General features: G+C 49.8%; 1 long non-coding RNA gene across 1 annotated transcript in view; it reads right to left on the bottom strand.

Moving 5' to 3' along the window:
- LOC143820019 (uncharacterized) overlaps positions 1 to 8,078 on the bottom strand; it is a 33,521-nt gene extending 25,443 nt beyond the window's left edge. Inside the window, exon 1 of the long non-coding RNA XR_013225209.1 lies at positions 8,023 to 8,078. This is a non-coding gene — a long non-coding RNA (uncharacterized LOC143820019). The remainder of the gene's footprint in view (positions 1 to 8,022) is intronic.
- Positions 8,079 to 12,698: the final 4,620 nt, after the last annotated feature.

Raw genomic sequence — 12,698 nt, 5'->3', positions numbered from 1 at the left:
TCCTGGGTGTTTGTGAACCCCAAGAAAACACAATTTCCCCCCATCCCCTGCGAGGGAATTTGCAGCAACCTAAAGTGGAAGCTCAGAAGTCGCATTGGCTTCCTCCACTGTTTCCCACCTCAAATGTTGATGTTTGAGATCCGACCAATGCTGTGTCTCTGTCTGCCCTGCTCTACTCCCCACTATATTAAAAAAAAAATTTCAACAGGATTGTGTTAAAATGTGGTTCCAAAGTAGCACAAGCACAATATACACGCACATCTCCCACCCAAGAAAGACGGAAAGTTCAACAGGACACTTTTTGTAAATTTCATGCAGGGAAACAAACTCTTGGTCAATTTCATGCAGGGAGGCTAGGATCCTTGTTCATTTCATAGAATCCTAGAATCATAGAGTTGGAAGGGGCCATACAGGCCATCTAGTCCAACCCCCTGCTCAACGCTGCATCAGCCCAAAGCATCCTAAAGCATCCAAGAAAAGTGTGTAGCCAACCTTTGCTTGAAGACTGCCAGTGAGGGGGAGCTCACCACCTCCTTAGGCAGCCTATTCCATTGCTGAACTAAAATCCTAGAGTGGGAAGGGGCCATATAGGCCATCTAGTCCAACCCCCTGTTCAACGCAGGATCAGCCCAGAGCATCCTAAAGCAATCCTCTCTTAAAGCACAGGGTCTTGCAGTTCACTCCCCCTCCCGTTAGTCCATATGCAGTTGGATGCATGATGGAAAATAAAAGGCAATTTCACTTGCCTCGTCACATAGCATCCAGTTAACTTGTGAAACTCACTGCTGCAAGAATTAATGATGGGCAATAGAGATTGCATAGCTTTAAAAGGGGATTCAGAAAATTTGAAGTAGTTAAGGTCTTCAGTTGCTATCGCCCATAACTGCTGAATGGGATCTCTATGTTCAGGCCATGTCCCCCTAAATAGGTTTTGGGGTAGGGGGCAGCATCAGAAAGAGATGTTAGCCTCTGTTTCCCATCGCCCCCACTTTCGTACCCCACTGCTGTGTGCGTGAGGAAAATGTTCGCCACACCCCCTCATAGAGTTTTGGTAGATTGCTAAAGCATTATGGTCGTGCCATGATGTCACTTCCTCTTCCGTGACCAGAAGTGATGTCACAGTAGTGTGCATTGCAATGAAATGCTGGTCCCCCCCCCCCCTGAAAACCTCTCTGGGCTATGTTGATCTCACAGGGCATGGTGTCTCTCCCTTGGAATACAAGATGGATCTTTGTTTTGGACCAGCAGTGTTGTTCTCCTGTTTTTATGCGCTTACACAACTTTTTTGGCGTTCACCCCCATTGTTTTGACAGACAACAAAACTGGTATCTCATAAACTCCCAGCCGTCGGGAGGGATAAAACTTCAGTGTGATAACCAAAGGCTGTTTTTGGAAGAACAACCACAACACCAAAAACGTATGTATGAACGATGAAACATTGAAGCTAAACAACGTGATTTGCAAATACAGCCAGCCAGCACTTGATGAATATTTCACTACTTGCCATGGAAATTCACATGGACTTTAGAAGCAGATTTCCCCGTTTCGCCCATGAAAATCCAGCTGCAAAAGCACATTGAAAGTGCGTTATCCTACATGTGCAGAATGATCTAGAAAGCTAGACAGCGTTCATCAAGGAGAGAAACCGAGGACTAGAACGCTGATGCTAAGAAAGGCAGGGGACTACAGATGAGGTTCTCGGACTAGGCAAGATCTGTAGCGGCCCTGATTCAAAAGTATATGAAGAATATCCTACAGGGGGCATTGGAGAAGAAGTGCAGTTAGCATAGATAGATCAGGAACTTCCTGGTATTTTTTTCCAAATACTCTCCCTCCCATGTCCTGATTGGCTCACTCGGAGGCTGCCTGCTCCTTTTGAGCACACTTCCTCCCTGCTTGACTCCAAAACAGAGAGAACGAAGACAACAGAACAGTTAGACAGTTGGGTCTCTCTCTCTCTCCCTTCTTTTTCTATACAAAGTTGTTTCTCTTCTAAATAAAACTTTTATAGTCTTTAAAGCAGCTCGGTGCTCTAATCTCTTGGCATATTTAAACTCTGCCAACACACCGGAGGTAAACCTGGAGTTGATTCTTTTAATATATTTTTTTTTCTTTTACGGATTCCTGCTGTTCTCCCCCTGCCCCTTCTGATTGGAGCTCATGATACGAGGCATAACCAGAAGACCCCCTTCTATATGTTACAGTCCATAAAATCCCTCTAGCAGAAGCACCTGACGGGCTTGATTGAAAGAGGCAATTCCAGCATGAGCTGAGAAGCTCTTTCCTGAACCAGTGACTCACGGTGTCCTATAAAACACACACTAAAATGTCATAATGACCGATCGCTATTATTCCTTCCCAGAATTTCAGAGGTGGGAGGGGATGGGGGAGGAGTGCTAGAGGAGGAAGCTTCAGACTGAGTCAGGCAGGCATCTGCTTCCCTTGACATATGACGGAGACGAAGGGCTGTGGGTTAGGGGAAGAGCCTCTGCTTGGCATGCAGGAGGTCCCAGGTTCAATCCCCAGCATCTCCAGTTAAAGGATCAGGCAGAAAGGGAAGGGTTGGGAAAGACCTCTGCCGGACACCCTGGAGAGCCATGAAGGGGGGCTGTGGCTCAGTGGAAGAGCCTCTGCTTGGCATGCAGGAGGTCCCTGGATCAATCCCCGGCATCTCCACTTGAAGGAGCAAGCAGTAGGGGATGGGGAAGACCTCCACCTGGGACACCAGAGAGCAGCTGCCAGTCTGAGTAGGCAATACCGTGACTGACCAATGGCTTAGTGCCAGGGCAGTGCCATAAAGGGGCCCAGCTGAGAGGATATTGTGTGGTGGCAGAGTTTAAAAATGCAAAGGAAGAGTAAAGCACCAGCTGCTTAAAGAATAACAGAGCCAGCGTGATGTAGTGGTTAAGAGCAACACCTTCTAATCTGCCGAGGCAGGTTTGATTCTCCACTCTTCCTCCACATGCAGCCAGCGGAGTGACCTTGGGCTCGTCACAGTCCTGATAGTGCTGTTCTCGTAGAGCAGTTCTCTCTGAGCCTCACCTATCTATCCCTGTTTGTGATAGAGTGTCTGTTGTAGGGAGAGGAAGGGAAGGTGATTGTAAGCCCCTTTGACTCTCCTTCAGGTAGGGAAAAGCGGCATCTAAGAACCAACTCTTCTTCTTCTTCAGGAATATTGGGGCTCCCTCAGCCTCACCCACCCCACAGGGTGTCTGTTGTGGAGAGAGGAAAGGGAAGACGAATGGAAGCTGCTTTGAGACTCCATCGGGTAGAGAAAAGTGGCATATAAGAACCAACTCTTCTTCTTCTACGTTAAGGTTTAGGGTTGCCAGCTCTGGGCTGGAAAATACCTGGAGACTTTGGGGTGGGGCCAGGAGTGGGCAGGATCTGGGGCAGGGAGGGACCTCGAGTAGAATGCTATGGAGTCTCCCCTTCCAAAGCAGCTGTTTTCTCCCAGGGTAACTGATCTCTGCCACCTGGAGATGAACTATAATTCCGGGGTGTCGTCAAGTCCCACCTGGGGACTGCTATCGCCAAGTCCCTCCCCTCCCCTAAACCGTCCCTCACCACACCTCCCAAATCTCCAGGTATTTCCCAACCCAGAGTTGGCAACGCTACACTGCAGAGGGGAGGGGAGGGGAGCAAGATACCAGAGGCAGGTAATGGAAAGCCACTCGGCTGCTGTTGAACAGACTTTGATATTCTGCCTTTTGACATTTAAATGTTAATTTACAGCAATTTGGCTTCTGATTAAACCGCGCCATTCGTTTAGGGAAACAAGACGATCTGCTGAATGCCGGCCTGAAATTCATATCATGGGGGGAAAATGGATTTCTCTCTCTCTCTCTTTCTCTCTCTCTCCCCCCCTCCTCTCTCTTCGATACGTTTCATTTCCCCCCTCCTTGTTCGAAGTAAAGGCCCATGGGTTCCTTCTGTTAAAAAATGGGGAAAGTAAAGGGGTGAAATTCTTCCGGGGTCTAAATACGCTCTGAAATGTGTATGATAATTTAATTATTGTAAAGCATTTTTTGGCTTAAGGGAAAAAATGTAAATTTTGGCCACCTTTTCTCGTTTGGCAGATATATGGCCGTGGTTGAGGAGAACAAAGGGGGCGAAATCGCGCGGAAATTCATTTTTCATGGCATTTTATTGCTTACAGTTCCTGGATTATCCAGCAAACAGACGAGGGATGATTTTTATCTAGTGTTACCAGCTGATTACTTTGAGAATATTATGCTCAGCTGGTTGGCCCCCCAGGTGTTACAGGAGAGCCCGTGGATTCTGAGCTCTGTGGGGTAGAAGAAGAAAAGTTGGTTTTTATACATTGCTTTTCACAACCCAAAGGAGTGGCTCATAATCGCCTTCCCTTCTCCTCCCCACAAAAGACACCCTGTGAGGCAGGTGAGGCTGAGAGAGCTCTAATAGGACTGGGTCAAAACAGCTGTATCAGGACTCTGACTAGCAAAAGGCCATCTAGCGGGCTGCATGTGGAGAAGCAGAGAATCAAACCTGATTCTCCGGATTAGAGGCTGCCACCGCTCTTAACACCACACTGCCTCTCAAAGCTGTTTTTTAATGACCTGCTTTTCAGTACTTGGAGGAGTCCCAAACCAGCTTACGAACACTTTTCCCTTCTCCTCCCCTCAACAGGTACCTTGCAAGGAGAGTGAGGTTGAGAGAGTCCTGAGAGAACTGGGACTGTGCCAAAGTCCCCCAGCAGGCCTCATATGTTTCAAGGTTGCTTATAATCGCCTTCCCTTCCGCTCTGCACAACAGACACCCAGTGATGTAGGTGGGACTAAGAGAGCACTGAGAGAACTGCTCTTCAAGAACAGCTCTAAGAGAGCTGTGACTTGCCCAAGGTCACACAGCTGGCTGCATGGGAGTGAGGAATCAAACCCAGTTCTCCAAATTAGAGGCCGCCACGCTTAACATTTTCCACCCCTCTTTTTGCTACCCGCAAGAATCACCAAGCGGCTTTCCTTTCCTCACAATAGACAACCTGTGAGGTAGGTGGAGCTGAGAGAGCTCTGAGAGACCTGTAACTAGCCCAAGGAGTGGGGTATCACACTCAGCTCTCTAGATTAGAGTCACTTGCAACAGTTTTTTTCTTGTGCATTCCTGCCCTGGGAACTCACAGCATCCCACTTTGGACTCCTTGATGTTGCCCCAACAGCAGCCGGGTACTGAGTTCAAGAGCCGCCTTCCGTGCCTCAGCAGTTGCTGCTCTCTGTCACATCAAACTGGCTGTTCTGTCTGCTCCGCTCTGCGGCAATTTATTCTGCGGAGTGATGCATTTCCTCTCATTCCCGTTGTTAAGGTGGTTTTAATTTAATTTGCTGAGCTGCCTGGTGAACTCCCAACTAGTCAAAAGGCAGGACAGTGTTATTTGCAATAAATAGTAATAAATGAACAACGGAAGATCAGAACATGACAGGGAAAACAAAACGCCTCCTGATTGCTCACACGCCCAACAAATACCAATGAAAAGAAGACGACAATTGATTCCCCCCCCTCCCAACCAGGGTATTATTACCCGTAATCCTCAGTCAAGCTTCGAGACTCACAAACACATTTCTTAATGAATTCTAATCCCGTAATGCTTGATGCTCATTGTTTTTGGAAGCAATCATGTTTAAACATCATGGTTCCCTTATGTCTTGGGGGGGGGGGGGACCGTGGACGTGGACTCAGGTTGCCAGGCTCCAGGTATGGCCGTAAGATAGGGCGATGTTAACTTTGGTCTCAACCCAAAATCAGGTGGAGGAGCCCTTTCCCCCAAACACTGCCAAGAATCCACTCAAAATTGATACTCTGCTTTGGTTCGGCCTCCTTTGAGTCCTGTGTTCAGTTTTGGGCACCCCAGTTAAAGAGGGATGTAGACAAACTGGAGCGTGTCCAGAGGAGGGCAACAAAGATGGTGAGGGGGTTGGAGACCAAGATGTAGGAGGAAAGGTTGGGGGAGCTTGGTCTGTTTAGCCGGGAGAGGAGACGACTGAGACGGGATCTGATAACCATCTTCAAGTATTTAAAAGGCTGCCATGTAGAGGATGGAGTAGAGTTGTTCTCTCTTGCCCCGGAGGGATGGACCAGAACCAATGGGATGAAATTAATGCAAAAGAAATTCCGTCTAAACATCCGGAAGACGTTCCTGACAGAGTGGTTCCTCAGTGGAACAGGCTTCCTCAGGAGATTTTTTTAAAATCTTCCTTTGGAGATTTTTAAACAGAGGCTGGAGAGCCATCTGATGGAGAGGCTGATTCTGGGAAGGCTAAAGGGGGTGGCAGGTGACAGTGGAGGAGCGAGAGGGTTGGGAGTGTCCTGCATAGTGCAGGGGGGTTGGACTAGATGAACCAGGAGGACCCTTCCAACTCTATGATCCCCAGGAATTCCCCAGGACTTTTGGAAACATGAATTTTTGTAAATCCTTTTGTAAAAAGCCCTGGCCCCGGTCGAGACCAGGCGAACCTCCCGGGGGCCAGGGACAGCTCTGCCAACACCTGGAGGACTGTTTCAGACATGATTCCTGTCCACACAGGCACCAATGGGATATCTACTGGGACAAGCTGATCCTCTTATAGGGATGCCAGCCTCCAGGTGGGGCCTGGGGATCCCCTGGAATTATACCTCACCCTCAGGCATCATGGATCCGTTCCCTGGGCGGAAACGGCCAGTTGGAAAGCTGAATTCTATGGCGTTATGACCCCATTGATGTCCCAGCCCTCCCCGAACCCTGCCCTCCCCCCAATTTCCACAGATTTTCCCACCCAGAGCCGGCAGCCTTCCTGAATCCGTCCCTCCCAGAGGCCTCAAGGGGGCTTTCAGCCGAGTCTGAGCCCGCCAGAGGTTAAGCCCTGGCTCATAAAGGGTGGCTCCCACACCGATATAACTCCGGAAGCTGGCTGCCTTCTCGTTGCTTCTAACTTATGAGCTCAGCCTACATAAGCAATGGAGTGTGAGACCCTCCGGAACAAAGAGCTATTTTAGGAAATGGATTTTTAAATTTATGATTGTTTTCGGCGCCCTGTTTTTGCAGCTCCGTAGTTGGAGCTGGGATATTAATGGCCAAAATCCAAAGTCCCGCCTGGATGAATCCTCATCCGGAGCCGTGCATTGGGCTGATTTCAGACATTTAGAAAACTGGTTTAAGCTTGTGTTGCCACTCTCCAGGTGGGGCATGGAGGTCTCCGGGCGATGGAGCAGCCTTTCTCCACTTTTTTGCCATTGAGAAACCCCTAATCACGTTCTTCAGGCTTTGAGAAACCCCCCTTTGAGGATCCCCTGAAATGACAGCTCCTCTCCAGACTGCAAAGACCCCTGCCCCTGGAGGAATGAGCTGCTTGGGATGGGAACAGGGGGCTGTGCAGCACTCCTCTCTACACACACATGTGCATGTGTGCACACAAATCAAGTACTGGGTTTAAAAAAAAAAATTAGCAGGCGTCGCCGGCCTTTTAAAACATGAAGAAAGGGGATTGGTTGCCAGGATTGATTGACAGGTGGGTCACGTGTAAAGTGCATTGCTTTCTTACGCCATTTCCAGCAGGTGATGTGGAGGGGAAGAAGCTTGAAACGGCAGCAGACGGAAGCGAGTCAGCAAGAAGGTGAGGAATGACCAGAGGCGCGATAATTTTTAGACCTACGCCATTCTGCTAGCATTCTGCTTGTTTTTTTGGCATGTTTGTTTTTGATGTGCAGAAATGCCCTATATTTTCCCAGTCCTACCCACATCAGCATTATTCCCCCTGCTGTAATTGCCTGTGGAGGTTACCCCCAACGCATTCCTTCCTTCTCAGACTGCAAATTGCAAACTTCATAGGACTTACTCGTGTCAACGTTCCCAGGATAGAGGCTTCTCCTGGCTACCCTGGGTCTCACAGGGCTGGCAGAAGGCCATTTCTGGGATTCCCACACACCCTCCAGAATGCACAGAGAGGTTGCCCCAGGAGGCAAACTCACACACACACACACACACACCAAGCCCTCTGAGCTGAATGAGGACAGAAGACCAGGGCTACTTACTGGCAGCAGGGCATGCTCTGGGGCCACCTCTTCTTCCACCCAGCAAACCTCTGAAACTGGCAGGAAATTGGAGGTGGAGAACTGACCTCTTATTAGCTTTCCTGATTGGGGCTAAACTACCAGGGCAGGCCATTCCTGGGGGAGGGCCATCTCCTACTGGGGGAACATTTCCAGGTGGGGCCAATCTGGTAGGCAGTGAGTTGCCTGCACGCAATTTGAGCTGATTGGCCCTGATTGGCAGGGTGCTCTCTCTATTAGAAGGACCTCCCCCCCCAGGCAAATCAGGTAGGGAGTGAATTGTCTGCATGCAGTTCATGCTGATTGGCCCTCATTGGCAGAGTGCAATTTGAACTTATTTGCCCTCATTGGCAGAGTGCTTTCTCTATTAGCAACACACCTCCAGGGAAGGCCAATCTAAGGTAGGGAGTGAATTATCTGCATGTAATTTGAACTGGCACCCCCAGGGAGGGCCAATCAGATGAGTTGTCAAATTGAGCTTTATTGATGCATGAGGTGGAGAAAATTGCCCAAGGGTATTTTTTCACCCTCTCCCAAAATAGTAGAATTTGAGGGTGTGCAACAAAATTGCTGGACAGCAGATGCAGGATGGACAAAAGGAAATCTGTTTCTTCACAGGTCAATTCAGGTGGCTAGCTGTGTTGGTCTGAAGCAATAGAACAACGTTTGAGGCCAGTGGTACCTTCAGGCCCCTTAAGTTGGTCTTAAAGGTGCCTGTGGACTCAAATTTAGTTCTTCTGTACAATGAGAGAGATTAGAATATGGAATGCACCACCAGAGGATGGAGTGAGGGCCACAGGCATAGATAGTTTTAAAAGGGGATTAGATACATCAATATAGGATGGGGGAGACTTGTCTTGGCAGTAGCATGTGTGAAAAGGATCTAGGAGTCTTAGTAGACCATACATTGAATATGAAAGGCAAATGAGATTTTGGGCTGTATTAAACAGAGTTTCGTGTCCAGATCACGGGAGGTGATGGTACCACTTTACTCTGCTCTGGTTCAGCCTCACTTGGAGTCCTGTGTTCAGTTTTGGGCACCCCAATTGAAGAGGGATGCAGACAAACTGGAGCGTGTCCAGAGGAGGGCAACCAAGATGGTGAGGGGTTTGGAGACCAAGTATGTGGAAAGGTTGGGGGGGCTTGGTCTGTTTAGCCTAGAGAGGAGGTGACTGAGAAGGGATCTGATAAACCATCTTCAAGTATTTAAAAGGCTGCCATGTAGAGGATGGAGCAGAGTTGTTCTCTCTTGCCCCTGAGGGACAGACCAGAACCCATGGGATGAAATTAATTCAAAAGAAATTCCATCTCAACATCCGGAAGAAGTTCCTGACAGTCAGAGCGGTTTCTCAGTGGAACAGGCTTCCTCGGGAGGTGGTGGGTTCTCCATCTTTGGAGATTTTTAAGCAGAGGCTGGAGAGCCATCTGATGGAGAGGCTGATTCTGTGAAGGTTCAAGGGGGTGGCAGGTGACAGTGGATGAGCGAGAGGGTTGTGAGTGTCCTGCATAGTGCAGGGGGCTGGACTAGATGACCCAGGAGGCCCCTTCCAACTCTAGGATTCTATGATTCTATATAAGTACCAGCTCTTCTTCTTCTTGTGGGGGAAGAAGGTTGTATGGCACATGAGGCCTGCTGGGTGACCTTAAGCCTGTCCCAGTTCTCTCAGGACACTCTCAGGGGGTTGGACTAGATGACCCAGGAGGTCCCTTCCAATTCTTTTATTACTTAGATTGGTGGAGTATAAGTCTCTCAGTGGCTACTAGTGGGGACTAAAGAGAACCTCCACCTTCTGGGGCAGTCAGCCTCTGAATCTGAGAACCAAGAGGTGACATCAGGAGAAGGCCTCGGTCTCTCTGCCCTGTTGTTGGTTCTTTAGAGGAACTGATTGGCCACTATGTGGGACGGGATGCTGGACTAAACAAACCCCCAGTCTGACCCAGCACGAAGGGCTCTAGCCCATAGATCCTGCACTTTTTTGAACCTGTGATCACCCCTGGAATTCTGACACAGCGCAGTGGGTGTAACCTCAAAATGGCTGCCACAAAATGGCGGCTTCAGGAGGCGGAGCCAGCCACAACACAGCTACCACAACCTCCCTTCAGTCACGCGGTGGAGATCCTTGGGCTGGCATGTCAGCTGCCCCCCGAGCAATGTTTTTTTCCCCAAATTCCGCCCAGCCAATCAAATCACCAACGTCCCACCAGAAGCCTTGCTGGACAAAAGCCCTGCCCACTTTTTAAAGACCCTTTTGCGAGAGCCCAGAAAGGCACTGGAGGGCGCCGTGTTGGGGACCCTCGGCCTAGTCGTGCCCCCCAAACTGGGCCGGCCTACGATCGTCCAAGTAGCCCCACACGATCGAGTCAAGAAAGAGAAAAGGAGGCCAAAAATCTCCCCTTAATTTTATAACCTCCCTTAGCCTGGTGGATTGCCCCGGCGTGGCTATAAGTTACCAGTGCCGGAGGAAAGCTACACGACGCGCCATCTAACAAATTAAATGTTTCCATGCAATTAAAATGAAGCATTCAGGCTTGCCGTAATAAACTCGAGGCTATTAGTATTGCCACCGCGGCTGCCTTCATCCTGCTTTACAGTGCCATAAATATGGTCGCTCAGCGGGAGCGCCCAGCGGGCTGCGGGCACCGGGAAAGAGATCTTGTAATATTTGTTATTAAAACATTACAAAGCCCTCTCTGCCAGGCGTGCGCTCGCTCCGGCTGGGGCCACCGCCTCTCCCGCCACAGCAGCCGGAGCGGCAGGGCTCCTGGCGGCGGTCCAGGCCAGGGTCAGGCCTGAGGCTGATTCGTTTCCCCCGCGGGCCGTGACCGATCGTCGCTTATGCCGAGGGTGGCATCTGGGCACACTCCCTCAAGGGGGCATTTCTCCAGTGTGAATGTCCAAGTCTCTGAGCAGCTACGAGGGCACCGTCTGAAATGTCGAGACGGGATTGGGATATTCTCCTAGATTGGGGGTGTGGGGCCTTGGGGAGAGTGGGGTTTGGGGAGGGGAAGGGCCGAGGCAGATTATTTTAATGCTGTTATGCCCACCCTCCAAAGCGCTGGCCGAGTTTGAACGGGCAAAGGAGGGACAGAGCATCGGTTGCTTAAACAATAGCTTTATTGAGAAGGTTGTAAAGAAGAGAGGAGAGAGAGTGTGTCCCAACAGTCTAACTGACTAACTGTTCTAAAGAGGCAATCAGGGAGGAAGAAGCAGGAAGTCTGCAGTTGAGCCAACCAGGACATAGGAGGAGATTATTGGGAAAACACCAGGAAGCTCCTAATTTGAGTATCTTAACTGTAACTACATAAAAGGGAGGGGGCCAAGTTGTTTCATGTTATAGAGGGGACCAACTTGTTTCCGCACATTCCGCTCACATTAGATAATTCAATTTCTGTTTGTTTTCGCGTCTGAATTTGCTTATGTGGAACATGAAAATCTACTTCTAAAGTGTGTATAAAGCACATTATCTAACATGTGTGGGATGGGCCAAGGACCAGGCACAAGGAGTTCAAATTAGGGGAAAGGAGGGTCCACTTAAATATTAAGAAGAATTTTCTGATGGTGAGGACAGTTCGTAGGTGGCATATGCTGCCTCGGTGGATGGCGAAGTCTCCTTCGTTGAAAGTTTTTAGGAGGAGAGTGGATGAGCACCTGTCAGGTAGGTGTGATTTTTAAGTCCCCCAAAAGTTAGGGGGCTGGACTAGACGGCCCTTGGAGATCTCTTCCAGATCCGTGTGATTCTGATATCTCCCCCAGCGCCCCCTGCAGGAGATCCTTCATACGTTGTTGGATCAGGCACACTACAGTCTTGCCCAAAAGGATCCTTTTTCTGAAGGGGAACCGATCCTGGTCGCCTGGTGATCCATTGCCCACCCGGAGGAGAGCAACCCAGCCATGAAGTCACAGCACAGCCCTCTTTTCGTGCTGAAATGGCTCCTGGTGTTTTCGGAAAACGTTTTGGAGCTTCACCTGGCTCTGCTCCCGTCCTCTGCCTCTTGGACAGGGCCATCGCCCATCAGGGCCGCCAGAGGAGACAGAAGAAGGTATAAATTTTGCAAATAAAAGCCATCCGCTGGCCTCTTCTCCAGCCTGGCTCTGGGGTGTCCAGGCGTCGGTGGCTTGGATCGAAGCGTCTCTTTGGCGCCTGACCCTGATTCTTGGCTCCGGTTCCCTCTCAGGCGCTCTTGCTGGAACTTGTGAGTTTTTGTGAAGATTCCAGAGCGGTCATCCAGCACTGGCTTTTATGTTGCTCGCAGCTGCCAACGTCCAGGGGGGGGGACTAGAGATCTCCCAGAATTGCAGTTCCCTGTGCGGGTTACCAGCTCTGGACTGAGAAAGACCTGGAGGTGTTGGGGGCGGCCAGTTCTTCTGGAGGGCCAGCAACAGAGCAGAGAGGCCGAGGCCTTCCCCAGTGTTGCCTCCTGGCTCTGGGCTTCAGAGGTTTAGTGACACTCATGTGGGGGTTCCCCTCAACCACCAAGCCTTTGATAGACTCATCCTCCATGAATCTATCGAATCCTCTTTTCAAGATGTTCATTCCTGTGGTCGTCACTACATGGTCTGACCACAAAGTCCACACTGGAATTCCTCTCAATGTAAAGATGTATTTCCTTGCCTCGGTCCTGAACCTACTGCCCATCAGCTTCGTCGGATGCCCTCG

This window comes from Paroedura picta, chromosome 10 (genome assembly GCF_049243985.1).
Source record: "Paroedura picta isolate Pp20150507F chromosome 10, Ppicta_v3.0, whole genome shotgun sequence".
NCBI classification, from domain to species: Eukaryota; Metazoa; Chordata; class Lepidosauria; order Squamata; family Gekkonidae; genus Paroedura; species Paroedura picta.
This window is presented reverse-complemented; position numbering and strand designations above follow the sequence as displayed.